The sequence below is a fragment of the Marmota marmota genome, unplaced genomic scaffold (assembly GCF_001458135.2).
Source record: "Marmota marmota marmota unplaced genomic scaffold, marMar, whole genome shotgun sequence".
NCBI classification, from domain to species: Eukaryota; Metazoa; Chordata; class Mammalia; order Rodentia; family Sciuridae; genus Marmota; species Marmota marmota.
Genome location: NW_026000037.1, coordinates 1,892,314 through 1,920,041, shown reverse-complemented (window position 1 = coordinate 1,920,041; position 27,728 = coordinate 1,892,314). Strand labels below are relative to the sequence as shown.

Genomic DNA, 27,728 nt, shown 5'->3' with positions numbered 1-27,728 from the left:
GCAATCAGAGTCTAAAAATACATTTATGTTGATATTTCTAAATACATTTAAAGGTTTATCTATATAAATGTTTCACATATAAAATGAATTTACTCTCTCCTTCCTCAACCTTATAGTTTCTTGTCTTGCTACATAAGTGATAGAATTACTATTCTCAGAATTAAATTTCAGGAAGCTGCTATGTTTGCCAACCTGCTGCTCCGGGCGTTTAGGTGCTCCTTGGCCACGTTGAGGTGGCTCCTTCTGCCACGCTGTGGAGAAGCACTTCCCATACACAATTTACCAAATGGCCTCTGTGGGGACTCTCCACCCACTGCACAGAGTCTTTGAAGAGCTGGGTAACACCTGTGCGCCAGGCCGGAGCTGTTTCCAGTACTGAAGGACTGAGACCTACAGAGCAGCGCCCGCTGGTGCAGGAGTGGGGAGAAGAGCTGCCTCGGCCTCCGGTCCCCTTCAGCCTTGCCATCACCTGGACCCGCCCTCAAGGCTCTCCGGATCTCCCTTCCCGGCCTCCACATTCTCTGGGAGCTCTCTGGCCGGGCTGCACTGGCATGCAACCTGACTGGAGTGGTGTCCTGGGACCCCGCGGCCCCCAGTCCAGGAGCCGCACCCCTCCCCTGGAACACTGCATTCCCAGGGCCCTCATACCACCTCCCTGTCCCATTCCTTCCTTTACATAGACGGTGGGGACAGGGACGTTGGCCGCTGTGCCCATATAAGTCCCAGAGTGATATTCTGGTGGCCTGGCACCCAGGTGAGCGGTTCAGTGACACCCCCTCACACACATGTCCCAGATTTGGGTGTAGCATAAATTCCGTGTCTCCTGGCTGGTAGGACAAGTGCTGTTGCAGTTAGGAACCTGATCAGAGCAGGACTCCCCAACGCTCCATTCCGTCAGAGGGCCGGCAGCTGGACACCTTTGCCACCCCTTACCCAGGCTCTGATTCTGTGAATAGCACCTGCACCTCTGGACGCCCTGGGCCCTGCCTGCTCCCTGCCCCCGCAGGCTGCTCTGCACGTCCAGGCCAGCTGCTGCCTGTGCTCTCTAGCCCTCCCTGTGACGCCCCTGGGGCTGCGAGGTTCTCAGCCGGAGTCACTGCTCTTCCCTGGTGGCCTCCTCCGGTGTGTCCTCCCTTCCAGGTCTAGCACTGCGCCCTGCCCTCCGGGCCAGGAAGGTGGCCGCTCTGCTGGACTTAGCCCAGGGCACGGGGGCTGCAGGCTGTTCTCCCAACCCCACCTTCCCCAGCCACCCTTCCTCAGATCATCCTGCTTCACATCTGTCACTTGCTGCCAGTCTGACCCTTGTCGTCCGTGACTGGATTTGATTTTCAAATGTTTGCCTTTGGGTAGGAGCACTTTGCGTTCACAGTCAACATTCATGTGACTTTATTCCCTCCAATTTGTTCATTTCTAGATGTCGACTTCCCTGTCTGACTTTGGTGATTGGGCGGACCCCTTTCTTTTCCTTTCTTTCCTCCTGGGCTCACACTGGGAATTCCCACCACTGGCCTCCACTCTGCAGCTGGGGACCTCCTTCAGCATAGTAGTGCGTTCGCCGTTCTACGTGGAGGGTAAGTAATCAGGACTGTACCTGCTCGTCCCTGGCAGACCTTTCAGCTGTCCTAACAGCCGTCCCGTTCCTCCTCGTCTCATTAAGTCTGTATTTCTACTCACATGCCAGAACTGTGCACAGCCTTGACTTTTAAACATTTTTTTTTGAGTTGTAGATGGACACACACCTTTACTTCACTTATTTTTACGTGGTGCTGAGGATGGAGCCCGGTGCCCCGCCCGTGCCAGGCAAGTGCTCTCCCGCCGAGCCACAGCCCAGCTCTACTCGCAGACTTCTGACCGGATCTCAAGCTCTACGCTCTCCTCTTCTCCCAGGGAAGTGAGAGATTCAGGACCTTAACCACGTCATCTTCCCTGCCACCCAGGTCTTGCGTTGGACAAGATAATGACAGCGTTGCAACCCTGGACATGGCCTGAGGATTGAGAAACGAGTCTCTCCTGTTTCGCAATCCCTAACAGAGTAATTCCCAGTTAGCCACCGTCATCTTCGACCTCACTGTGAATATTATCTGATTCATCGTCCAGTGTTTCTTGAACTCTCTTCTTCCTTATCATGAATTTAATTTTCACTTGGTTAGAGAATTTTCCCAGAAAGGTCTTTCCACTTTGCACACATGTGGGAATGGGGACGTTCCTTGAGATTGGGATGTGTCAACGCACTGGGAACGTAAGTGGCCCACTGAGGCTGCAGAGGAGCCGTCCTTTATCCGTCTTGTGTTAGTCGGGACCTTCCCTTTGGTTCCCAACCTGGCAAGCTGTCTGTGCTTTGCCTTGGAGGCACACAACAGCTTCTATGTGACACGGAATGGCATTGGCGATGTCAGCACTCCTTCCACTTTTATTAGGTGACACTGCGCTGTAAGGAAAAGCTTTCTCTTCCTTCGTAGATTTGGTATTTTCACATTAGTAGGACTCACATGTTGGTTTGGTTTCCCGGGCAATGATGTGTCTGCCACGTTGCTGTGGGGCTGTTTCTGGGTGTGGGTGCTGGGGACAGGACCAGGCCTCAAGCATGGTCGGCAGCATGGCCACTGAGCCACTTCCCCTGTCCTTTTGCAAAGATTGTATTTTGAGAGAGGGCCTCACTCAGCCACCTGGCTGGCCTAGAGCCCAGCCTGCTCCTGCCTCGTCCACCGCGGTTCACTGCGGTTCACTGATGGTCCTCTTACCCCAGGCTGGCCAGCCAGTCGGGTGCCGTCATGTCCAAGATCTGTCATGCCAGATTCCTGTCATTCTTTGAACCCATTTTTACTTTCTGACAGACACAAACAAATGTCACTGACTGTTCTCGTAAATTCCCTTCCCTAGACCTGAAATCGGGTATTTCTTTAAAGTTGGTTGCAGCTGCTGCTGCTAGTGGTGGTGTGTGTGTGTTCACAGAGTGGAATTGGGAATGTTCTGGGCTAGGTATGCTCTATGTTAGAGCAACGACATGGCTCTCAGGCAGGTCTGGAAATCTCTACATACGTGTATATGGACACATGCTCACACACTCATATTACTGAAAACACAAGTGATATACCCAGTTTTAATCTTACACACCACAACACCATAGTATCAATTACATTTTTCTCCTTTTTATATTTGTAACTCTTTTTTTCTTTTTTTGGTAGAACCCAGGGGTGCTCCACTACTGAGCTACATCCCGAGCACATTTCATTTTTAATATGGAGACAGGGTCTTGCTAAGTTGCTGAGGCTGGCCTTAAACTTTGATCCTCCTGCCTTAGCCTCCCACGTCACGGAGACTACAGACATGTGCCATGGAACTCTTTTCTAACAGTAAGCAATCTGGTTCCCTTTACTCAGTGTATTGGTTTATTAGATTTCCCTCCAATCTTCAGTCTCTCCTCCTCACCCTGCTCCTGAAGGGGCCTCTTCCTCACCTCATTCTGCCTCCAACATCCCCTGCTGGAGGACGGACCCTCATGAGTGCTTTCCTTATCTTGCCTGGGCTTCATGTGACATCCCCCACTGCCACCCGACTCCATGCAGATGCCCTTCCATCCCTCTTGGGCTCCGGCTCCTTATTCAGGGTCACCAACCCCATTCCCTAATATGAATGCTTATTTTTGTTCCACCCTCTTACTGGTTTGGGGATCAAATTATTCAGGCAATGTCTTTGTCCATTTGTGTTACTATAACCAACCTAAGGCTGGATAACTCATAAAGAAAAGAGGCTTATTTAGCTCACAGTTCTGGCACTGGCTTCTGGTGAAGGCCTTGTGGCGGATGGTATCATGTGGCAACATCACACGTGAGAGACAGAGGTCGCACAGGTGTGGGTGCTGGGGACGGGACCCCAGGAGGAGGCAAGAGAATAAACGAGAAAACCAAACTCACTCTTAACCACTTGGTCTTACAACTCAGTACTGTCTAAGCCCCTCTTGAGATGGCATTGTCCCTTCCAGGGCAGTGCCCTGTGCCTACTCTCCGCGAGGGTCCAGCACCTCTCAGCAGCATCACACGGGGACCAAGCCCCCAGCTCATGAGCCCTTGGGAGACAAACTGCACCCAAGTACAGCAAGTGGGAAGCAGAGCAGGAGGTCAGCGGCAGGGAAATGGCTCTGCCCGGCACGTCTGGGTTTAGATCTGCAGAGCCCGAGCCCCAACCTACGGGCTGCCCTGGACTCCAGGCCATTCCATGAGTATGTCCTTCCTATTACCAGGGCAAGACACAGGTCACTGTAGGGAGGACACCAGGAGCACGATCATGGTGCCGCTGCCCAGGTGCTGGCTTGGCGCGGCCCGGGGTCTGTGTTTGAGGTCCGAGCCTTGCCGACCCCATCGTGAAATGCTTGATCATTTTTAGACAAGGGTTCCTATAGTTTCAATTTGCTTCTATTTCTTTATAGGAAAGTAGACATACATTTGTAATTTCATATATATATATATTTATAATTTTATATATTTTAAATAAAGTCATATAATAAACATTTTTTACCTTCTCTTTCAGTTTAAAATAATTTGTGCATCAATATATTTTCAGCATCATTTGAATGGCTGCATAATAGTCCATGATATGGGTGTAACATTAACTATCTAACTAATTACTTCTTATTGGACAGACTGTTCTCTGACTTGGATAACAGGCTCAGTTTAAAATTCTTCCATCATTACTTACTGTCATTACTTACTGGGTGTATCACTTTGAAACAAATTCTCTTGAGTCTCAACGTCACGTATAAAGTAGGAGAAATGATAGATCCTCAGAGGGTTTTTTGGGTTTTGTTTTTAAATGATGCTTGGGCCAGGGTAATTAGGCCTTCAGGCCACTCTGAAATCATAACAACTGTATTTTTTGAGGAGCTGGGAATGGCGCCCAGAGCCTAGTGGACGCTGGGCAAGCCCTCTGCCACTGAGCCACTGCAGCCCACTTGCAAGTACTTCCAAATCTTTATTACTTCTTTATCTTTGGTACTGGGGATGGAACCCAGGGCGCGTTCCCACTGAGCTGCATCCCAGCCCTTCTTATTTTTTATTTTGCTCAGTGCTGTTTCTTCTGCCTGTGACGATGACACAGATGACATCTCAAGCTGACACTGAGGCTGCAGTCTGGCCCCTAGCCTAGAGTGAGCCTGAAGGAGTGTTTCAGAGTGTGGTCTGAAGCTAGCCCCAGTCTCCTCTGCCCACTGCCCTCTGCCTTTGCTCTCAGCTCAGCCTCCTGAACCCCTGGGGCCGCCTAACCCTTTCCTCACCTTTCTGTAACACAGTAGGATGGACGTGAGAGGCGCATCACGGGGATCAGTAATTAGGACTGCAATCCAAGCCTGTGACTGCCCAGCTCCGACCCATGAGCAAGAGTGAACTGCAGCCAATGAAGCTCATGGCTGTGGCTCTATTGTCACTCAGTGTCCCAGTGGAAAGGCAGGCATGCTCGGGCTGTGTTAGTGGCACAGCTTGCTCAGAACCCCCATGAAAAGCTTGTGAAAAAAGTCTGTCAAATTCCTTTGATCCAAATATCTGGCCCTGAGAGTGACCGTGTGGCTGTTTGCTCTGGTGAGTTTCTGGAACACACCGGACAGCTGGACTTCTCACTTAGGTGGCTAAACCTGTCTTTGATCATTACTTCTATTTATTAAACCAGAATAAGATTCTCCCCTTCATGTGTCCTTCCTAGAATGAAGAAATATGCTTTCTCTTGTCCTGTTTCTTGATACTGTTTTTATTTAGCTGTCAGATACTTTGAATTACTTTCTCATGACTTTTGAATTCTCCTCTGGCGGTGGGTATTCGGAGTATCACACCTTCACGGCCACACAGGGTGAGCAACTGGATACCTTGTTGTGGTACTGGGGATGGAACCCAGGGGCACTCTGCCACTGACTACATCCCCAGCCCTTTTTATTTTTTGAGACAGGGTCTCACTAAGCTGCTGAGGCTGGCCTGGGATCACAGGCGTGGCCACAGTGCCGGGTGAAGGTGTCTCCCGTGATCTGGTCTTCACTTCCTCTGGGCCCGACCGCCCTCCGTGTGGGGTGAAGTGAGCCGGGCATTTCCCGGGGCTCACTTTCCACATTTTTGCTCCACGTGCCTTCCCGGCACTTTCCTAGCACACACCCTCCTCTTCAGAGAACTCAGTCCCTCAGTGTCCCCAAGATGCCTCTCTGTCCACTCCCAGCCCAGCCGCCTCCTCCATCTGCGCAGAAGCAGCACTCCCCCAACCTCCGGTTCAGAGGCTCTGGGGAGGCCCGCCCTGGGGAGGATGAGTTACTCAAGCAGAACAGGGAAAGAAAGGAGCGATTATGCCTCAGCTTTTGTTTTGAGTAGTTTCGAAATCCACAGCTGAGAAGAGAGTAATAAAAAAAAAAACAACAACAACAACAACAAAAAAACAGGCCATCCAGAGAGAAAGGTATTTTTAGCTCCAAGAGTTTAAAGTGGTAACAGAACAGTCCCCGGGCAGAGGCTGAACATCAGTACGCTGTGGAGGGCAGAGGAGGGACCACCGCAGGCCTGGAGAAGCCCTGCCGGGGAAGGGGAGGAGGCCCTCCAGCTGCTCCACGGGCTGCGGGCACATGCTGAACCCCAGAGCACTGAAGAGGCACCCGGGGGTGCTGGGGAGCCCTGTGGGTGGGTGGGAATGCAGCACCCTCCTTCCCCCACAAGAATCCGAGCTCCCCAGGCTGCCACAGCATTGGCCACATCCCTCAGATGGCTCCCAGCTAGGCCTCAGCAGATGGGGCCACCTGAGGACCAGGCAAGCCACACATCTGTGTCACATCAGTGTGGGCAGCTGCGGGTAAATGCAGACCACCAGTGGGGCAGAGTGGCAGAACACCACACCAGGATCAAGCACCAGGACTCTGGCCTGATGGCTGGGCACCTGGGAGGGCCTCCTGGGAGGCACGGCTGGCCCACCCTGTACCCCCTTGACCAGCACACCCAGCCTGAGCGGCTGCGATTGCAGGATTCCTGGCCAGCAACGGTGTGCAGGGCGAACTTTCACTGCACACAGCCCTACCACCCGTTTAGAGGTCGCCTCACTGTCCTGTTCTGTGGGACAACTGAGGTTTTGAGATGGAAGGTGGGGTCCGCAGAGGGGCAGGCCTCTGCAGCTCTTAGCACCGGGCCATGCCCAGCATGCTGCAGCAGACCCCAGCAAGTCCCCACCAACTTCTTCTTTCTGGATTCTTGCTTCCTGAATTGCAAGAATGAAGTCCAGAGACAAGATGAGTAAGTGTAAGAGTAGGATTTGCTCGATGAGCACAGAAATGCAGGCCCCAAAGAGCCAAAAGACCTCCCCAGCGTTGCCACTGAAGGTGCAGAGTTCAGGTTTACACAGCACTTGGGTCAACACCATTGGCCCAAACTATGCTAATTAGGTTTTGGAAAAGTACGGTTGTCATTGGTCCAAACTAGTGCTAATTCGGGTGTGGAATAGCACTAACACTGTTGGCCTAAACTTATGCTCACTGGGGCTGGGCTGACGCTGTTAGTCCGTCCTGAATCCCAGTCAGTCAGGTTTGCTCCACTTCATCTCCCGCTTGGCTGAAGTCAGCGCAAGGCGCGTGCTAGGTGAGGTGTCAGGACTGTAGCCCGCATGGAGCACGCTTCTGCACCGAGCCCAGGCTGGGCAGCTGCAGGGTGACATGTTGACTTGCCCAGCTCACCTGGGGCGGGCTTGCACCCTCAGGCCAGCCTGGCATGGTGGGCTCTGAATGGTAGCCCAGCCGCCACCTGCTGCTCCACTGCTCCCCTGTCACTTCTCAGGGAACCAGTGTGCCAGCTGCACAGGAGCCATGTCCCCAAGCACCAGCATTACTGACGGGGAGCACAAAAGCCAGTTCCCCATCTCTGGTGGGGCCAACCTGGTGGGGCCATCGCGCTAGCTGAGGCAGGTCCCAGTGGAGGCCTCCGCTAACTTCTTCATTTCTCAGTTTCTCTGTCAATCACTGGACAAGAACCCCTGCCTCAGGCTCCTGGCCAGGCAGCCTGCCCAGGACCGGCTCACACACCAGAGCTGGCACTGGAGGACCAGGGGCTGTGGAGAGTCTGAGGACTTCAGTGTACCCAGAGCCAACTGGAGTTTGGACATCACAAGGAAGATACAGCCTACGTGCGACAGAGAATGTTAAATGTTCCATTCCTGCACCAGAGTTGGGGTCTGGGGGACACTAGACTCGCTGTCCCCAGACAGCCCTTCCTCCCCAGTGTCACCTTCAGAACCTTCTCATGCCCCAAAGCCCAGATCGACTGCTAAGTCTGCACAGCATCCATCTCACTGGCACACCTTCTCCTGTCACTTCAAAACACAAAGCCCAGGAGAGCTACTGAAACCCAAGGCAAACCATGTCACCAACAAGTGACCCCAGCCTGTCTCTGACCTGTGAGCAAGGCGGGGAAATCCCCTGGGAGGCCGGAGGCTGAGCCCACGTCCCCGTCTCTGTCCCTGGTTGTTGCCCAGGCAAGCCAAGCCCTGCTCTGAGCAGGTCCTCCACGGCTTCGCCCAGGGAGGCAGTCCTGGCTCAGGGGCAGGGCGGTGGGCACAGGGGTCAGTGCACAGGGTGGCTGGGAGCCTCCCTGCTTTGGTGGGTCGTTCTTTCATGGGCAGTGCTCGCGCATGTCTCCCGAAGCTCTTCAGGACCAGCCCAGCCCAATCAGCCCCCTGGGATGGGCCCCCTAGGATGGGCTCCCTAGGACGGGCCCCCTAGGACAGGCCTCCTAGGATGGGCTCAGAAGGCTGTGCAATGACGATGACTCCACAGCCTAGTGCCAGAAGGTCGCTGTGAAGCCCAGCCTCTGTCCTCCTGGGTCAGTGGCCTCCTGCCAGAGCCTTGGCTCAGCAACCCCCGAGGAACCCTCGGAATGCTGCTCTGCTTGGTTGGAGTGTGCCCAGGATTGCATTTCCTTGGTGGGACAGGGGACGCAGTCACTCTGGCAGGAACAGAGCCAGGAGGCCTGACGGGGGGGTGGCGAGGAACAGGCAGCTCCAGCTGCGTGTGTCACTAGTGTGGCATCCTAGGCTCTGGTCCCTGGGGGCTGGACATCAGTTGCCATTGCCTAGTAGGATGGACAGGAATTTTAGGAATTTTAGCAATGGTAGGGAATGAGTAATTGACCTTTCATGAAATCTCTCTAGATTCTGAAGAACTGACCAATATGGAAAAACTGGTGAGCAAGTTCAAGGACAGCTCTTCAGATAACTATTTCAAGCTCCTTGGTTTTCTAGGAGGCATGACACACTTACTTCCTGCATTTTTCAGAGAAAGTGCTAGACAAGTCTGGGCAGACTGAAATGCCCACCTTGCACTGACTGGCCTGCACTCTGTTTGGCAAGTGTGGGTTCTTGCTGGTTTACCTTTTAAGCATTGAACTCCATCAGTTATCCTTTGACTCCCTGGAGAGCCTCCTTCTACAACATCGTTTCTTGTAATGTGTGTGTGGTTCTGGGATTGAACCCAGGGGTGCTGTACCACTGAGCCACATCCCCAGCTTTGTGACAGGATCTCACTAAGTTTCTGAGGTTGCATCACACTTGTGATCCTTCAGCCTCCCAAATGCTAGAATTATACAGACTTCTTTTGTTTGGTTTAAAAATTTCTGAGGATTTGAGCATGAGATTATCAAGACTGTTAAAATGCAGAACAAGGATTGCTAACACCTTCCCGGGCTGCACCCAGTCATTACCGGCTGCTCACTAAAACCCTATGTGTAGGCATCTGCCACAAAGATGGCTCCCAGGGGAGCCCCGGCCCACTGACTGGAGTTGGGATAGGACTGAAGCCCCTCGGCCATGGACGTGGGAGCAGTTCTGTCCTTCAGGAGATAAAGAGCTCTTTGAACTAGGCAAGTGCAGGAGTTTATAGATTCTACTCACAGAAGTCTGCACAGGGCGCGAGGAGCCTGCACCTGGGTGGGTCAGCTTTCTGTCACGGTGACAAGAGGCCTAGGATGAACAAAAGAGGAAAGTGTGTGGGCCAGTTTCAGGGGTTTCCATTCACGTCCCCAGGAAGGTGGGAACAGGTGCTGCAGCCAAGTAAGCAGCCAGCTGAGGGAGCAGGGTCCCAGCACCCTCAAGGCACTCCGCCACCTAACTTCCTTCCAGGACGCCTGCCTCCCAAAGCCTTGCCACCTCCCAGCATGGCCAGAGCTGCCCAGAGCTTTAGCATAAGGGCCTGCGGGGGACCTTAAGATCCAGACCACAGCATGCACCCTGCAGTGGGAACAGCGGGAGGTGTCACCACTTCTTCCCCTGCAGGAACAGATCTGCGCTGAAGGAGCTGGGCTCTGGGGAGGAAATCCCTGCCCTCCTCCCACTAGCTGGTGTCCAAGTGCGTCCTGTTGCCATCTCAGCTGGAATCCATCCTCGGTGTAGTCCACCCAGATCAGCACCCAGGCACAGAGCAGGAGAGGGGCAGAGAGAAGACTGAGGAGCCCGGGAGTCACCCAGCACAGAGGGTCAGACTTGCTATGTGATGGAGGACTGGCCGCAGGGGCTGTTCTTGCCGAGTCTTGTGGGCAAGGCTGTTAGTATCAGCTCCGGGTAGCGAGGCGGCCAGAGCCTCCTTTCCGGTTCCCTGTGCCCTTTCCCCTTCTCGGGGCTCTCTTCCTCGCCCAGAGCAGACCGGGGCTCCCAGGCTGTAAACACCTTTCTCCCTCTTCTCTCCCTCCACTCATCCTCCTGCAAGACTTGCCTACACCTGTGACCTTCTGTCACCAAGTTGATGTTCACAGGTCCTAAAGATTCTGCTTCTGAGACGTTGCTAGCCTCAAGTTCCCTGTCCATTTCCACTGTGTCCTCTTTGCTGGGTGATATGTGTACCTGCTGATCAGTCCCAGCAAGTAGTCCAGCCTGTAGTAGCATTGCAAGTAGTTCTCAGAACTTGAGCGGCCACACACAGAGCCTCCACGGGGATCCCTCTCTGCGTGGCTGCCAGGTGTCATTCTGTCATTCTCAGCATCCTGCGAAGCCCACACTAAATGCTCCTAATGGAACTCTTCTGTTTTCTCCAAACAAAAAGACACTCCTTGAACTCCTTTACCATCAAGGGTCTCATTTGTGGTTTTTATTCTACTCTATTTTTACTACCATTTATTCTCCGTGCACTTAATTTGTTCTGCTACATTCCAAGTTTCCGAAAAAGCAGAGTCTTGGTTAACTTTATACCATCTTCTCTGCCTGTGACTAACTACTCACAGAGGCCATTCAAAGCACATCCGTTGAAGATAATGGAATCAGGAAACATCAGCTGGTAGGTTGGGCACAAAGAAGCTGTGTGTGTGTGTGTGTGTGTGTGTGCGCGCGCGCGCGTGCATGCATGTGTGCGCACGTGTCTCTAGCAGATGGATTCACACTCTCATAAACATATTTTATGCATATTTAAAGAACTGAATTAACTTCCACATCACAAATTAATTCAAGACGCAATTTGAAACTGGCCGAAGTATCACATGCCTGTAATCCCAGCAACACAAGAGCCAGGAGGATCACAAGTTTGAGGTCAGCCTCAGCAATTTAGCAAGGCCCTAAGCAGCTTAGTGAGACCCTGTCTCAAAATCAAAAAGGACTGGGGATGTGGCTCGTCGAGTGGTTAAGCACCCCTGGGTTCAATCCCTAGTACCAGAAAATAAAAATAGAAAACATTTTTAAAAAGATGCCATTTCACCAGTGATGCTAATTTAGCCTTGAATTGCTCCATTTTTTGGTCACTAATGACAAAACTGATTTAATAACTTTTTTACTTTATTTCGTATCCCATTTACTTTTCTTCCAAGTTTTTAAGTGTTTTAATTTTATTGTTATTTTTATAATTCAATTTCTAACCTTTTAAAATAATTTCTAGAGCATATTTTCTGGCTTATTATATGTGGTTCTTAATAATAGAAGTAAAATAGAGACAAGTTGTGCTTTTAACCAAAGTCAATGAAAAGCCTCAAATCGAGCACTGCCTCCTAGCTGATTCTCCTCGTCCATCCAGGAATGAGGGGTTTTGTATTGCACTTGAAATATTCATCTTTTCACAAAATCTTTCCATTTCTCCTTTGAGGCATATTTCCGGATAAACTGATCTTTTACCTGAGAATTAAAAAGATGAAGAAGGCACTGGTACTCTGGCAGAAACCTTAATATTAAAAATAGTAATGTAATGGCGGGGAGAGCAGCTGGGGAGGGAGCCAAATCTCCAGTCTGATAGGACACCTTTTGGGATGACCAGAAAACAATCAAAAGCATGCCGCCTACTGGGCACACTGCCTTTCAGCTCTCCCTGGCCCTCGCACAGACTGCTCCCAACCCCCAGGAGGGAGACGCCTCCAAGGCAGGCCAGGGTCCCTGGCCTGCAGTCCTCTTGCTACTTTGTTTACGAATGCTAAGAACACAACTTAGTGTCGCCACTGGGTTCTTTACCTGCAGTGACCTTTGTGACAATTGGTTTAAGTGAGGTGTGTACAAGATGGCTTCAGAGGGTGCACGTCCTCTTCTGTAATTTCACTTCCACTGCAATTTATATGTTTATTTTATGGTATTAGGGGAGGAACGCTGTGCCCAGCACAGTAGGCAAGCGCTCTGCCACTGAGCTGCACCCCAGCCCTCCCTGACAGGAGCGTGGGGAGCAGCTGGTCACTCGTTGAAGATGAGGGAGAAAAACAACTTTTTTAGAAGGCGGAATCTTTCCACTGTGGGGTTTTGTTTTTGTTTGGTACAAGGGATTGAACTCAGGAGCACTAAACCGCTGAACCACACACCCCCAGCCCCTTTTTGAATTTTATTTAGAGTCAGGATCTCGAGCTGTTTAGAGCCTCACTAAGTTGCTAAGGTAGCTTTGAACTCTTGATCCTCCTGCCTCAGCCTCCTGAGCTGCTGGGATTACAGGCGTGTGACACTGCATCTGGCTTTTTTTTTTTTTTTTTTTGTCATTTTAAACACATGAGTCTAGAGTAAAAGTTGGCTGTGTAGAGTACTTTTGTTAGTTTTACTGAGAGCCAAAACAAAAAATATTTTAAATATTTTCAGCCTAACTGAAGAACATTATGATCTAACATAGCAGTTTTGTAATCAAGAAAATAATGATGGATTAAGAGAAGAATAAAAGCAAAAGGGAAGAAGTCTACTTATTCAAAGTAAAGGCTTTGGCAATGGCGTGGCCTTTACTTTGTGAGAGTTGGGGGGGGGCCCTTTCATATGCAGTGTCTCTTATCTCCATAACAAGCCTCTGTGCTAGAAAGGGATTCAGACGGGATCCAGAAGAAATCATCTGTCTTTATAGTTACGAAGAAGAGATCAAGGTTGGCTGGGACAGGCTGTTGGGGTTCTGTTGATTTGTTTCCTGGCTGGAGAATAGACCCACTGTGAGCTGGAAGAGCCCTGGGCCTAGGGGTCCAGGGGAAGGAAGCCTTTCCACTTGGTTGAAGGGCATGTGCTCCCACAGTGGTCTCTGGAAATGCACTTGGAGCTGCTTTTAAATCCCGTGTTCCTTTAAGTTGTTGACTTACAACTTCATCAGAGTCAATGACCTTCTGAGTTTGAATGCTATTCTAGTTTTTTTTTTTTACTTTAAATTTTACTTTTCTTTAAGGAACTTCTTGCTGCATTTGTCATAGATGTGGGGGAAAAGAAAATGTAGATTTTGGGACAGAGCTGTGGCTCAGTGGTAGAGCGCTTTCCTAGCATGTGTGAGGCACTGGGTTTGAACTTCCACACCACCTAAAAATAAACAAATAAAATAAAGGTATTGTGTCCATCTACAACTAAAAAATTTTTGGAAAATGTAGATTTTTCCTTTTTCTCTTTTTCTTGATGACAAAATAAATACTAATCTTGTTTGAATTCTCTTTGAATCGGATCAAAACCATCACAGGGTAATTCTTGGGGAAAACAGATTAATTTTGCACTTTGGAGAAACAGCCCAAAGCTTTGGGGTCTCAGGCCGTGTTACTCACGCCAGGGGGCCAGGAGCCGGCTGCACACTCGCAGCGCCTGCCCAGGGGAGAGGGTGGAAAACGGTCTGCTTATGAAGGTGATTTTCTTGTATGTTTGATTTTTAAAATAATGGAAAAACAGAGCCGAGACTGGAAGCTGAAGTTGCAAGAAAGAGAAATGGGGCCGTGGCGCTGGACCGCTGCAGGGTGCCTCCTGGTGCTCCTTGGTGCACACGGATGGCTGCCCGCCTTTTGTGGTTCCTGTGCATGCGAACCCTGGGGCCAACTCCTCCACCGCGGCTGCCCAGGGTTCACAGGCTCTGCACAGGCTCCTACCCCTCCATTAACCAGGCTCCCTCCCCTGGGTTCACCAGGCTCCCACCCGTGGGTTCACCAGGCTCCCACCCCTGGGTTCACCAGGCTCCCCGGCTGCACATCTACCAACAGGCCCCCACGTATGTGGTGCATTGCTTGGTCTGTATCTCCTTGTGTCATACTTCAATGTACTTCTTAGTTGTTAGATGGCTAAATTAGCACCAGATTGAACAAATTAAAAGGGTGGCACATGAGATTAAATCATTGAGTAAAATGCTAAGGTGACTAGGCCACCGTGGGACTTACCTTCTGTCCTGCAGCCTTTAGGAATTCCTCATCTCATGGCAACAGAGACACACTTGCAATAAAACCTCGCAGAGACCCACCATCCCCTGTGCTGGAGGACAAGTGGACGGTGTGTCCCAAGCTCCCCTGGGCTTCTGAGGCTTGAGCCCAGGAGCACCCTACCACTGGGCTGCGTCTCCAGCCCCTTGATTTGATTTTTAGCTTTTAAGACGGGGTCCTCCTGCCTGAACCTCCTGAGTGGCTGCACACATGTCCCCACAACTTCTGACAGTTGATGGCAGGAAAGGGAAGGAACCATCAGTAAAACTATCACCTTCCAGACCAAGCTGGGAGCCGTAGCACATACACAAACACAGGAGCTGCTGTGACACCAGCATTTATGACAGCTACATCTTATGGTCTCACTGTACCCACAGAGAGAAGTGATCACGGTGCTGGGCCCCAGCCAAGTATGTGCTCGGCAGGCTAGGCCTGGTCCAGTCCTCAGCACCAAACAACAGCAAAATCACACACCTGCATCAACCTGACTGGGACATGATGGCAGCGTGCATTGGTGTCCCCAGCATCTTCCTTATGAAGGTGACCTAGGCTCTTGACAGACCTGGCTTCTTGAGAGCAAAAGATGCTCTCAGGATGTTTAAATCTGAGTGTTCTTTGTAGTTTCAGATGCTGCATTTCCGCATTGCTGTCTTACCAAGTGACACCTCCTTGACAGTACATGCCATTATCTTCAGCAGTCTTAAGACACCAGGACACAGTCAGCATCCTTGCAAAGCTTAAGTTTAACAAAGATTTAGTAAGTGCCCCTCGTTGTTAGGAGGCAAATATCTAGTGTGATTGTGCAGAGCAGATTCGTATAATTTTATGTTGTCTTGGCATCCATTTTGAATATAAGTTGGACTTTTTCTTTTTGTGGTGCTGGGGGTGGCACCCTGGGCCTTACACATGCTAGGCAAGTGATTTGCCACTGAGCTTCACCCTAGGCCCTTTTTAAAAAAAATCTTTTGAGACAGTGTTGAGAGCCACAGCTGAGTCGGAATGGCCCCTGGCATTTTGCCAGAAGTAATGGTTGAGAGGCGAGCCATTAAGATGATGCTGTATTGATTCAATTGTATATAGACCCCTGCTGTCCGACTCGGGCGCCCGCCCGCTACTTTGGAGTTCCCGTTGAGTTCTTGAGGGTTCCATGAGCGCGCAGCCAGGTGGTGTTCCCGAAGAGTTGGGGGGTGGGGGAGTTCTGGTTGGTGTGTGGTGTTCCTGGGGGCCGCGTGGGTGGCGTTCGGGAGAGTTCCCAGGGAGTGTGCCTGGAGTGCTGTTGGAGTTCAGGCAATAAAGCTTCCTGTTTGAAGATACAAGTGCTGTGTGGCGGCTCGGTGATTTGTGCCCAGCCAGATTGCGGCAAGACAGGGTCTCACTAAGTTGCTGAGGCTGCCCTCGAACTTTCAATCCTCCTGCCTCGGCCTCTGGAGTCCTGGGATTACAGGTGTGCACAACTGCACCAGGTTATAAAGTGGTCTTTCTCCAACCAGAAGTAGGACCTAGTCACGCCGGGCACAATGTCTAGTTTCTGCCTTCTCTCAGTTTCTCAAGGAAGTCCATCCAGGCATCTTCCTTATATAGCCGCCTCCCGGTGGCCACCCCCTCATGGGATAGCTATATGCAGTGGACCTGACTTGTCCCGGGACCCCCACCCCACATGGATCGCTCTTGAGCACTACGTGTCCATGGGACGTGGGCATACTTCTCTAAACCTACCCTGGGTTTCCAAGCTCCCGGTCTCCCATGCCCCCCACCCAGAATTGAGTACACATGTCCCGGTGTACCCGCCTCCTCTGGCCCTGCAACCCTGCTTGTTATCTCGTGAGTTTTGTGTGCTGCCCTCTGTCTCATTGGCCCACACATTAAAATGCATTTGACACACTCACCCCACTGAACATCGTGCCTACGACAGTGCACTGTAGAGCCCCAGCTGGTGACTGCGAGCTAGTGCTCTCTGCCTCTGCCCAGCACCAAGAGAATCATACAGCATATGGTAGTCCAGGAGAAAATTAAAACACAAAAAGGTCAATAAGGACCAAAATGCAAAATCTGAAGCACAATCTCTGTTGAAGGCACATGGCTTTTGCACTCTCATGAAGCCCAACCCTGGTAAGGGAGGACCACGTTATGTGTTGAGCAGAGCTAGTCAAGCTATCTCTAGACTTGCAGCACTAAGCAAAGTCAGCCGGGTGCCAGGGGCCAGGCAGAACCACCTCGCCACCTCAAAGACCCAGGAGCCAAGTGCTCTTGATGCCACTGGTGGTTGAGGGGTTGTTTGTTACCCAGCAGTATCTGGCTGCTATAATTGTATGAAGTCAGTCTTCATCATCTGGACAAACAATGGATATTTCAAAGTGTTACCCTGTAGAATACGACAATGATAATTCTAGTTTGGAAAAGTTTCCAAGCCCAGTGATCCAGCACTCTGTTTAAAGTGAGTTAATGAAGCACTCTTCTGACCACGCAGACATATTTGGAGACTGCCTAAGAGAACTTTCATCACTGAACAATGTAAATTTAATGGGAGCAAGTATAATGCTTTTAGAGGCAAGGTTTAGCCAAGTATTACACTATTCACAGAACATTAATAATCTCATTTAGTTTTCATCAATTACGCAAGGTAGAAGGTAATAAAATGCAAATTCCTGTCAGAAGATGTTAACCTACTGATGGTTACTCAAGGGAGCTAATTTGCAGATTCTCTTTAAGTAACAAGGTCCTTGGTTGGGGTCCCTGCTCTGTGACTAACTACGGAGGCCTGGAGTCTAACTGGTGCACCTGAAGTCTGGAAAGCACGCGGGTCAGGTGGCTTGGCACAGAGAAGCAGGCCTGGGTGCCCCACTTCTCTTGTGAATTCTGTCTGGGACAGTCTTGTGGTTTCCTAGTTCTTTGCTCCTGTGGCCGTTGGTGTAACAGTGATGGGAACAGAAGGGCTTTCGCCCAGGCATTCTTACTGATTCTGACACGTGAGGCAGCCAGCCAGCTTCTGAAGACGAGCGGCCACGGGGAGCAGGGCCAACGCGCCCCATGGCAGTCCTCCTGGCCACGGCCGTCCTGGGCCTCCTGAGAGCCAGGCAGAGAGCAGGGAGCTCCTGCCACACAGGTCGTGACACTCTGGGCAGGGCTGCTGCTTCCAGGGGCCACGTCCTGGTTATCACATAGTAATGGTCAGTGCACACTTGTCACTCCTGGTGGCAGGGTGGGAACAGGGAGGAGGCCTCAGGCGTTTTGCACAGATGGAGCTCACAGGCTGCCTTCAGAAGCCGGAAAGTGCCACTGCATATTAGCAGGCACCACGGCCTCTGCAGACCATGAAGGGGTTTGGGACGTGTTGTCCAGGGTCCTGATGGTCTTGTGTCCTGGAGAGACCAGTGGCCACATGGGACAGGCTGAGGCTGCAGTCTGGCCTGACAGGGTGGCCCCTCCCTAAGGTGGTGAGCATTCGAGCTGGTGACAGCCAACAGTTCTGCTGCTCCCTGTCCTTCAAGGAGACTGACAGGGGGGTCTCTCCCCCTCGCTGCGCTACCCCTCGCTCCTCACAGCAGGGCACGGCGCTGGCCTCATCACAGGGTGATTGTTTCCTCCTGGTCCTTCCCAGTGCCCACGGTCACTAGCACCTTGGGTTGCTCCTTTTTGTAGTCTACATAAGCAACAAACTGCCCAACGCTAAAGGGCACCTGTCTCCACTGGCCAGACCGGCACCCTTTGGGCTGGGCGTCACCTTGCCTGCTGAATGGACACAGGTGAGAAATCAAAAGAACTCGCCATAAAGAGTTCAACCAAGCAGCCACGACTCTTGAGTTAGGGCAGGAAGAAGACTCATGCTCATTCCTGAAGTAAGAGTAAATCACACTTTCTGTCAATTTTCTTCAAACTGTAGAGAACACAATGTGGCAGTTATACCAGTTATTGTTTTTTTTCTGTAATTTTTTTAGTTGTATATGGACTCAATGCCTTTATTTGTTTTTACGTGGTGCTAGGATCGAACCCAGTGCCTCACACTTGCGAGGCAAGTGCTCAAGCACTGATCTACAACTCCAGCCCCCAGTTATTGCTTCTAATTATTTAATTATTTCATTGCAAAAATAAATAGGAATATAATATACATTTATTAATCAAATAAGACAAATGATTTCTTTATTGATTTGTGTGAGCTCTCCCCATAGTAAAGATACTTTCTTTACATATTTGTTGAAAATATTTTATTTCTGATTTTTTTAAACTTGGGGGCCTTCTGACACCCAGATTTCCACATTTTTACATGGCTAATCCTTGGATCTTCTCCCTCAGTAGCTCCTCAGTCTTCATCACCACTCTAGTCTTGACCTCCTTTTTATCACTGAGGTTTCTTTCCTCCTTCCCTTTCTCAGTTGCCCCCTGGGGATGGAGCCCAGGGCTGTGCACTTGCTGGGCAGTGCCGCCCCCGAGCTGCGCCCGTCCTGACAGGAGCAAGACCGCACTCTGCACTCCACAGTTTCACAATGGCTTCCTTGAGATACAGTCCACGTGCCCTGCACGCCGCTCACTTCAGTGATTCTCACACATTCAGACAGCACACTCAGCCACCACCATGATCAGACTAGGACGCTCCATCAGTCCAGAGGAAGCCCCACCAGCCACCGCCCACTTGACCCCAGACTCTCCAGTCCAAGGCAACCGCTGACCGTTCAGCCTCTATGGATATGCCTGTTTGGACGTTTTATATAGAAGGAGTCCTGTGTCCTTTGTGACTGGCTTCTTTCACTCAGCACATTATTTTCAAGGTTCATCCACATTGCAGCACGTATCAGTACTTCGTTTCTTTTTATTACCAGTAGTATTTTATGGTATTAGATATTCTATATTTTATGTACCCACTTGCCAGTTGATGGGCACCTGGCTATCATAATGCTGCTGTAAATATCATGCCCAGGTTTCTGCCTGGACGTAGGTTTTCAACATCCAGGAGTGGGCTGCTGGGCTGCGTGGCAACCCTGCAGACTGCGCGGGAACGGCCAGGTTGTTTTCTAAGCAGGGCACATCCTCTCGCCCACCTGTGGGTGTGACTCCTTCCTGATCCCTGGGCCGCCACTGACCTGTGCTTCCCTGGAGCTTTGCCTTCCCCGGGATGGCCTGGGAATAGAACCGCCCAGCGAGGAGCCGTGTGTTGAGCCTCACCTATGTGCATTCCATGCCCCTTCCTACGGGTATACCAGTTTCCCCAGCTGGGGACATCTGGATTGTTCCAGTTTTGCAAGATTCTAAATAAAGCTGCTGTAAACATTGGCATACAAATGTGTATGTGAGCACAGGTTTCATCTCACTTGGGTAAAAATGTAGGAGAAGAATCTCTGAGTCAGACTGTAAGTGTATGGTCAACTTTATCTTTTCCACAATGGCTATGCTCATTTGCACCCCACCAGTTTGCATGAGAGATCCAGTTCCTCAATATCCTTGTAATTTGCATTATCCACCCAACAACTCTAACTATTGTAATAGGCATGTAATGGTATCTCACTACGGTTTTAACTTGCATTTTTCTTGTATTAGTCTACTGATAAATGATGCTGGATATTTCTGCTGGCCAGCCAACTCGATGAATCTACTAAAGACTGATTGCACAACTCTCTGAATATACTAAAAAAAATTGAATTTTGGTTTGAGGCATTTTGGTAACACATCTTTTCAAAAACCTTTATCCATATTTTAGGGCATTGGTTGTTCTCTTAATTGTTGACTTTGAGGAGTTATTTGCATTTCTGTACACAAACATGACTTGTAAATATTCCTCCCAGTCTGTGACTTATTTTTCATTTTTATAACAGGGATTTTTCAGAACACAAACTTTTAATTTTGAAGTCCAATTTATTAATTTTTTAAAAAAGAGTCATACTCTTGGTATCATATCTCAGAATTCTTTGTATAACCCAAGGGCAAGGGTTTCTCCTGTCCCCAAAGCTGTTGTGCTTCACATCTAGGCTGTGACATATCACATTTACACTCCTGCAGTCACTGACACTCCATGTTTGTCTAAGGCCCGAGGCTCGCTGTTGGGCCTGGGGAGAGCTACTTTCCATCAGACTCTACTGCCTCACAAGTTAGGTTTCTGTGATGTGATAGGGCCTACTGTGAAGCTATTTTCCTGCATCATTGGTCTGTTTGATGATGCCATGCTGGTAACACACTGTCTTCTTAATTACTATAACTTCATAAACTTAAAAATATGTACAGCATAAAGTAAACACTTATATACAGTATAAGGCTCCCGTTAGTGATGAATACATGGAATCAGCACATTAGCTATATGTCATCCATGCTCCTAATCAACCTCGACAAGTTCAGCCATACCATCAATAAATATATCTCAATTAGAACAGCAATGCTTTGTAAGGACAACCTGTGTTAGCAAATATTGTACAGCAAATATTTGGAATTTTAGCTCATGTGTCAGTAAAAGTATAGATTATTTGGCAAAACTTGTTTCAAGTTATTAAAATACATAAGACAAAATTCATGATTTTTTTTTTCTTTCTGGTCACTTAACTGTCAACGAATTAAACAATCACCATCACCACCGGGAAAATAAATTAATACTATTTTAAATTTTGTTTCAATATTCCATACACATTTTATTAATAACAAAATTGGAATGAAGCAGAGAATAATATATTTTCTCTATATGACTCTGACTCTCTGAAGGGCATAAATATACCTCTGTACCAAGGCCCTCAAGAAAGCACATGGCATTTAGGGACTTCCTGTGAAAATGCTATTCTAAAATGTTTATAAAATCAACCATTTTTTTCATTCTTGACCCCATTTGTGAATGTGGTAGAATGCTTTAAAGGTAAAAAGTTGGATTTCAGAAGGAATAGGAAAAGGGCCAAGGACCAGATCATCAACAGGATGAAGAGAGGCTCTGAGGGATGCCACGGAACCCACGGGGACTGCTGTATTCAAAACCAGGACTCTGCCCACTCTGGTCAGCTACAGCAGGCTCTGCTCACGGTAAGAATAAGTTCGGGGCCCTCATTTTTATTAAGGCCTTTTGAGCCACTGCAACGTAAAGAGAAACCTTGTAAAACTAGTCTCTATCTTACGCAGAAGTCATTTTATTCTCCCTCCATTAAAAATGCTTAGATTTGCAGAGGGCCTCTATGGAGGTGGGGCCCTCGCATGTGAATAAGATCAAGTCCCCATGAGCAGATTAACTAGAGAAGATCTGTAGCTAGGGAAAATCTGCTTTTCTGCTTAGAGCCTTTCCTAGGCTTCCCAGTGCTTCCAGAATGAGTACAAACACCTGCATCTGGGGAGACGGTCCCTGCCAGTCTCCCTTTCTATTTATGCCCAGCACGGACAGACCTGCGCTGCGCTGACATGCCCAGGCCTTTGAACGCATGCACCCTTTCTGTCCCACCCTCCTCCAGGGAGTGGGTGCTCCTCCTCAGGGATTCCTAGCAAGGTCTGTGTGTGGCACCCTGGCACCCATTTCCCTGTGTATTTATTCTCTCCCTTATCTTTGTGATTCTAGTGGTTAGCACTGAATAGCAGCCCCCCAAAAAAGTTTACTGAATGAATAACGAACATCAGGATACATTCTAGAACAGTGTGAACTGAGAATCTGGAAATACCAACACAGTGAAACTGAGAATAATTCTTTAAAAAAATGCATTTACCTGAAACACTGCAAAACAGTATAATTTCTCAAAAGCCAGTTACTTTGATGGCACTCAGGGAAAGCTCTTGCCCTTGGTTTTCAGGAGTCAGTTCGTTTTTGTGGACTCATGAGTAAAGGTGACAGACAGTCTTTACTTCCGCCTAAGGGAGGTAAAAGTTGGGGGGCTCAGTAAACCTCGGCCTCTGATAGATCATTCAAGCCCTCACTGCTTTCATGTCCCTTGATACTGGGCGTGGAATAAAAGACGCCTAAAGCAACTCCTGAAAAATCACTCTGGTAGAGCCAGGCACGGTGGTACACACCTGTAGTCCCAGCAACTTAGGGGGCTAAGACAGGAGGATCGTAAGTTCAAGGCCAGCCTCCATGAGGTGCTAACAACTTAGTAAGACCCTGTTCAAAATAAACAATGAAAAGCACTGATGATGTGGCTCAGTGGTAAAGTGTCCTGGGTTCAACTACCCAGTATCAAAACAAAAGAAGGAAGAAAGAGGGAGGAGGAGAAGGAGGAGGGGAGGGAGGAGGGGGAAGAGGGGGAGGAGGAGGAGGGAAGAGGGGGAGGAGGGGGAGGACTGGGGCTGTAGGTCAGTGGTACGGAGCTTTCTTCTCATGTGTGAGGCACTGGGTTCAAGCCTCAGCACCACATAAAAATGAATAAGTAAAATAAAGGTATTGTATCCATCTACAACTAAAAATATTAAAGAAAAGAGAAGCTATGCTGTAGAAATGAGGTAACACTCTGGGACGCAGGGAGTCCACAGAACTTTCCTCAGAAGGCGGAACTTGACTAATGTGCTGTGAATCAAACAGGAGCCTAGAAATGACTTCAAGAAATAACTGAGGGGGAAAGGGCCCCAGGTAAGAGAAATCATGGTACATTTTAAGTCAGAAAATGTGAAGTAAAATTTCTCTTTTATCTTTTCCAGCGATGGTTTGGATTAGCCATCACAGCTCTACACGTACTGGGATGATGTGTAAGAAATCTTTGAGACTTGCAGTCAACACGGTAGCCTGGACCAATACTGGAGACCCAGACATGTTTAGAACAGAGGAGACAAAGTCAGATTGTGGAGGTGGAGAGGAATCCAAAAAGAAAACCAGCCTCACAGGACCACTAAGGAAAACTGCAGTGCGAGGACCAGACTATCTGCAGCTTCAGAAGAGAAGCAGTCCAGGCTACTGCCCCCTGCAGCGGGGGCAAGGATGTGTCTGCCTCGACCCAGGCATGTGAGAGGAGAGACTGGCCCAGGTCCAGGAGGGACAGCTGTATGCTGAGGATGTCTGAGAGGACGGTCATAAGCTGATTAATGCTGGGAACTTAAATATGCATGTTAAAATCGAGTAATCACTTGAGAATACAAACTGAACGTATAACCTTCCTCTAGCTAGCGGATCAGTGACAAATAGTAGCGAAGAAAACAAAAAGGAAAGAAACAAGTAAGAAATAAGGTTGTGAATGCTTCAGTTCAAATACATTAGTAATTGCAATACAAATATATCGAACACACAAGTGTAGACTAGTAGTAATAGTCGTATATTTATTAATATACTACTCATAAAGTATTTAGCATTTTATGCCATGGAAATACTCATTGTTAGACACAGCACAGAATAGTGCTCATACTCGATCCTGGTTTAGTGTTTTCCAAAGACCTTTAAGAGGACTTGTTTGAAGTCTGTTCTGGAAGCACTTTAAGTCTGGCCCTTGGTTTTGCTTTACTATATCATGTTCACTGAGTTCTTTTTCTCCCAACAGACTCAAGATGGCAGCCCCCAGCAGAACAAAGCACCCAGAGCTGGGCGCAGCCACGCCTCAATCCCAGAACTCAGAAGCTGAGCGAGAGGTCCTGAGTGGAAGGGCAGCTGGGCAGCTGTTTCAGATCGAAAATAAAAACCGCTGGGGATGTAGCTCAGTGTTAGAGCGCCCTGAGCTTAATCCCCAATGTCGTAAAAAAAAAAAAATAAGATAATAAGTAAGATGAGCGCCCAGGTCACGGAGCTTTCTGGGCTTGTTATGTCTCACCATCTATTCAGCATTAACAGGACTGAAGTTGGAAAAGGAGGAGGAGAATGATGGCTTCAGCTTCCAATTTATTTTGTCCTTTGTTCTGTCTCTTCAGAAGTTGAACTGAATTCCACTGTACACTGCAGATGCCGTGTTAAAAATGCAAAGCAAAACTGTGAATCCAACAAAATTTGTTTCCCCATCAGACAGTATCTGGGGTCATCCTATGTAAAACACATTTTGCTGTTGCTTCGAGAAGACAGTACTGTGAGGCCAACAGGTCTGTGGCAGCTGACTAGCACAGCGGGTGCCCAGCGGTGCTGGGACAAGGAGAGCGGGCAGGGCCGTCAGCAGGAGGTGGTCCAGCGCCCTGTGCCCTCCCCTCCGACATCAGCTTGCTGGGGCTTCTGCACAAGGCTTCCCTTGAGAAAAGCATCTTCCCATGAATGAAGGCAGCTGGGAGAGGCTGAACGACCAGGTCTAGACCCTGTGCCACAGTGAAGCAGAGGTTCAGAAAGACCAGAGAGCAAGAGCACAGGAGGGCAGGGCCGCTCAGCCTCTTTCTCCAGCATTCTCTGCTGACAATCTGCCTCGGCTCCTTCTCCTACAGAGAAATCCAGAACCATGCTGGGTGTCAGGGCTCAAGACACCTGTGGACTATGGCCTCAGCTCTTGGGCCTTCGACTTCATGGAAACTAGCCAGGAGAAAGTTTTAAGGGGTGCTAAAGCCATCAACAATTTTTTAAAAATATTTTGTTTATTTAGTTGTAGTAGGACACAATACCTTTATTTTATGTTATGTAGTGCTGAGGATTGAACCCAGGGCCTCACACATGCTAGGCAACCGTGCTACCACTGAGCCACAACTCCAGCCACCCCCCCCACCCCTACCTCATCCCCCCCCGCCCCCGCTGCCGCACCCCCTGCAACAATTTTTGATGTGGCCAACAAACGAGGAAGGCATGAACAATATAACCCAAGGGAAGAAAACAGATACAGAACTCACAGTCAGAGTAGGTGAAATCTGGCCACCATTTATTTTTGACATAAATGGCCTTACGTTTGCTTTAAATGTGTCCCCCTAAAATTTACATGGAAACTTAATCACTAATGGGATAGTATTAAGAGGTGGGCTGAGGAGACTGGGTCATGAGAGGAGAGCCCTCATGAATGGATCCCAAAAAAACTAGAGGAAACTAGCTAGGTCCTTTTTTGTCCTCTAGTCCTTCTGCAACACGAGGCTACAGTAACAGGGTTCCTAGCAGAATCTCAGAAGACCCTCCCCAGATGCTGAATCTGCTGCCTTGATCTTGGGCTTCCAGCCTCTAGAATGATGAGAAATAAATTTCTATTGCTATGAATTTCTCATCTGTAAGTATTTTGTTATAGCAGCACAAATCAACTAAGATATACACCATTAAAAATATTACCTCTGGTCTGGGGATGTGGCTCAAGTGGTAGCGCGCTCACTGGCATGCGTGCGGCCCGGGTTTGATCCTCAGCACCACATACAAACAAAAATGTTGTATCTGCCGAAAACTAAAAAAATATATAAATAAATATTTTAAAAATTCTCTCTCTCTCTCTCAAAAAAAATAAAATAAAAAAATAAAAATATCACCTTTTCCTAGAGCTTTGGGAAGCAAATAGATAATCAATTTGCTAACATAACCTAGATTAACTTGATAAAGGTGCCAACCTTTTCTTTCATACCCGAACAGAGTTTGGTAGTGCCCAAGGCCATTTTGTTGTCTCCAAGACCACCTTCGGGTTCAATGATTCACCAAAAGGTCTCATATGACTCAGTGAAAGTGCCATGTTCACACTGTGGCTTATTGCAGGAGACAGATCACATCAGCCCCAGGAGTGCAGGCTTCAGGGCACCTCACCCACACCTCCAGGCCCACTCCTCACTGGGTGGGCTCATGCCCGTATTCTCCAGCCCTCGCACTGCTAGGTGATGAAGGTGGTCCCCCGTCCCTGGAAAGACAAAGGCACTCTGACCAGAAAGCACATTCCAAGGGCTCCAAGCCCACCCCAGGAGCTGAGGCAAAGACCAGGCCTCTTTGCCTTTGCAAATGTGCAGATTATGAATGACATTACTGTCTTAGGTCTGTTCTCTACAGCTAGAGCAGAAAGCCCAAGTGGGGCCATTTGCCCAGCTCCAGCTCTAGAGCTGGGAACTCTAAAGCAGGACAATGGCATCTGGGGAGGGCCTTGGCACTGCTGGCCCATAGCAGAGAGCCCGCCCTGGAGCTAAGAGACATCAGTGCTCTCACTGGGCCCGACCTCCCCGCACCCTCGCTTTAGGGTCTCAAGTGTCTAACCCATGAGCTTTGGGGCACATTTAAATAATAGGTGAGGACAGAATGTGCATTAAGAAACACAGAGTAACAGAATTTATTATAGGAATAGGTAAAATTCTCCACGCATTATTCGTTCCCTTTATGAAGTGGGTGCCCCCCACTTGGACACCTCCAGGCATGAACGTCTGAAGCCTGACACTAGAACAATTACTTCCAGATCTTTTCTATAGTTAGAGCATTGGTGATTCCCCCAAATGAACTCTGCTGTGTTCACGCATTAGCCAAACTGCTGCAAAGGAAGTGGAAAGCATACTAGAAACAGGAGGCCCAGGGCTCCTTGCTGTGTCACAAGCACCCTGTGCTTCTGTCATCTCAGCAGTAGAATGGGAGGTACAGTGAACCCAGCGGTCAACAGCTGTTACCAACCTGTGGCTAAAAAAGGAAACGGCATGAGGATGGGGGGATGGGTATTCTCTTGGAGTATTACCATTTTAGAAAACTCAGTATAAGGTGGAAGAAAGAAAATAATACCAATACTAAAACACAACAAATTAGAGAAATGCAAATCAAAACTACTCTAAGATTTCATCTCACTCCAGTCAGAATGGCAGTTATCAAGAACATAGACAACAATAAAGTATTGGCAAGGATGTGGGGAAAAGAACACTCATACACTGCTGGTAGGACTGCAAATTGGTGCAGACAACATGGAAAGCAGTATGAAGATTCCTTGGAAAACTGGGAATGGAACCACAGTTTGACCCAGCTATCCCACTCCTCAGTTTATACCCAAAGGATTTAAAAACAGCATACTACAGGGACACAGCCACATCAATGTTTATAGCAGCACAATTCTCAATAGCTAAACTGTGGAACCAACCTAGATGCCCTTCAGTAGATGAATGGATAAAGAAACTGTGGTATATATACACAATGGAATATTACTGAGCATTAAAAGAGAGAAAAAAATTATGGTATTTGCAAGTAAATGGGTGGAGTTGAAGAATATCATGCTAAGTGAAGTAAGTCAATCCCAAAAAACCACATGTCAAATATTTTCTCTATAAGTGGATGCTGATCCATAATGGGGGGGAGCATGGGAAAAATGGAGGAACTTTGATTGGGCAAAGAGAAGGAAGGGGTGGTGAGGGGGCATGGGGGCAGGAAAGATG

General features: G+C 48.9%; 1 protein-coding gene across 2 annotated transcripts in view; it reads right to left on the bottom strand.

Moving 5' to 3' along the window:
- Spata5 (spermatogenesis associated 5) overlaps positions 1-27,728 on the bottom strand; it is a 371,863-nt gene that overhangs the window by 340,356 nt on the left and 3,779 nt on the right. The window contains exons 1-2 of one of the 2 annotated variants that reach the window (XM_048812011.1): positions 25,681-25,741; positions 22,247-22,388 (exon numbers count right to left, since the gene is read on the bottom strand). The gene's annotated coding sequence lies outside the window, so the exon portion shown is untranslated. Of the gene's footprint in view, positions 1-22,246; positions 22,389-25,680; positions 25,742-27,728 lie in introns of those variants that run through there. The other variant, XM_048812010.1, reaches the window with a different exon arrangement.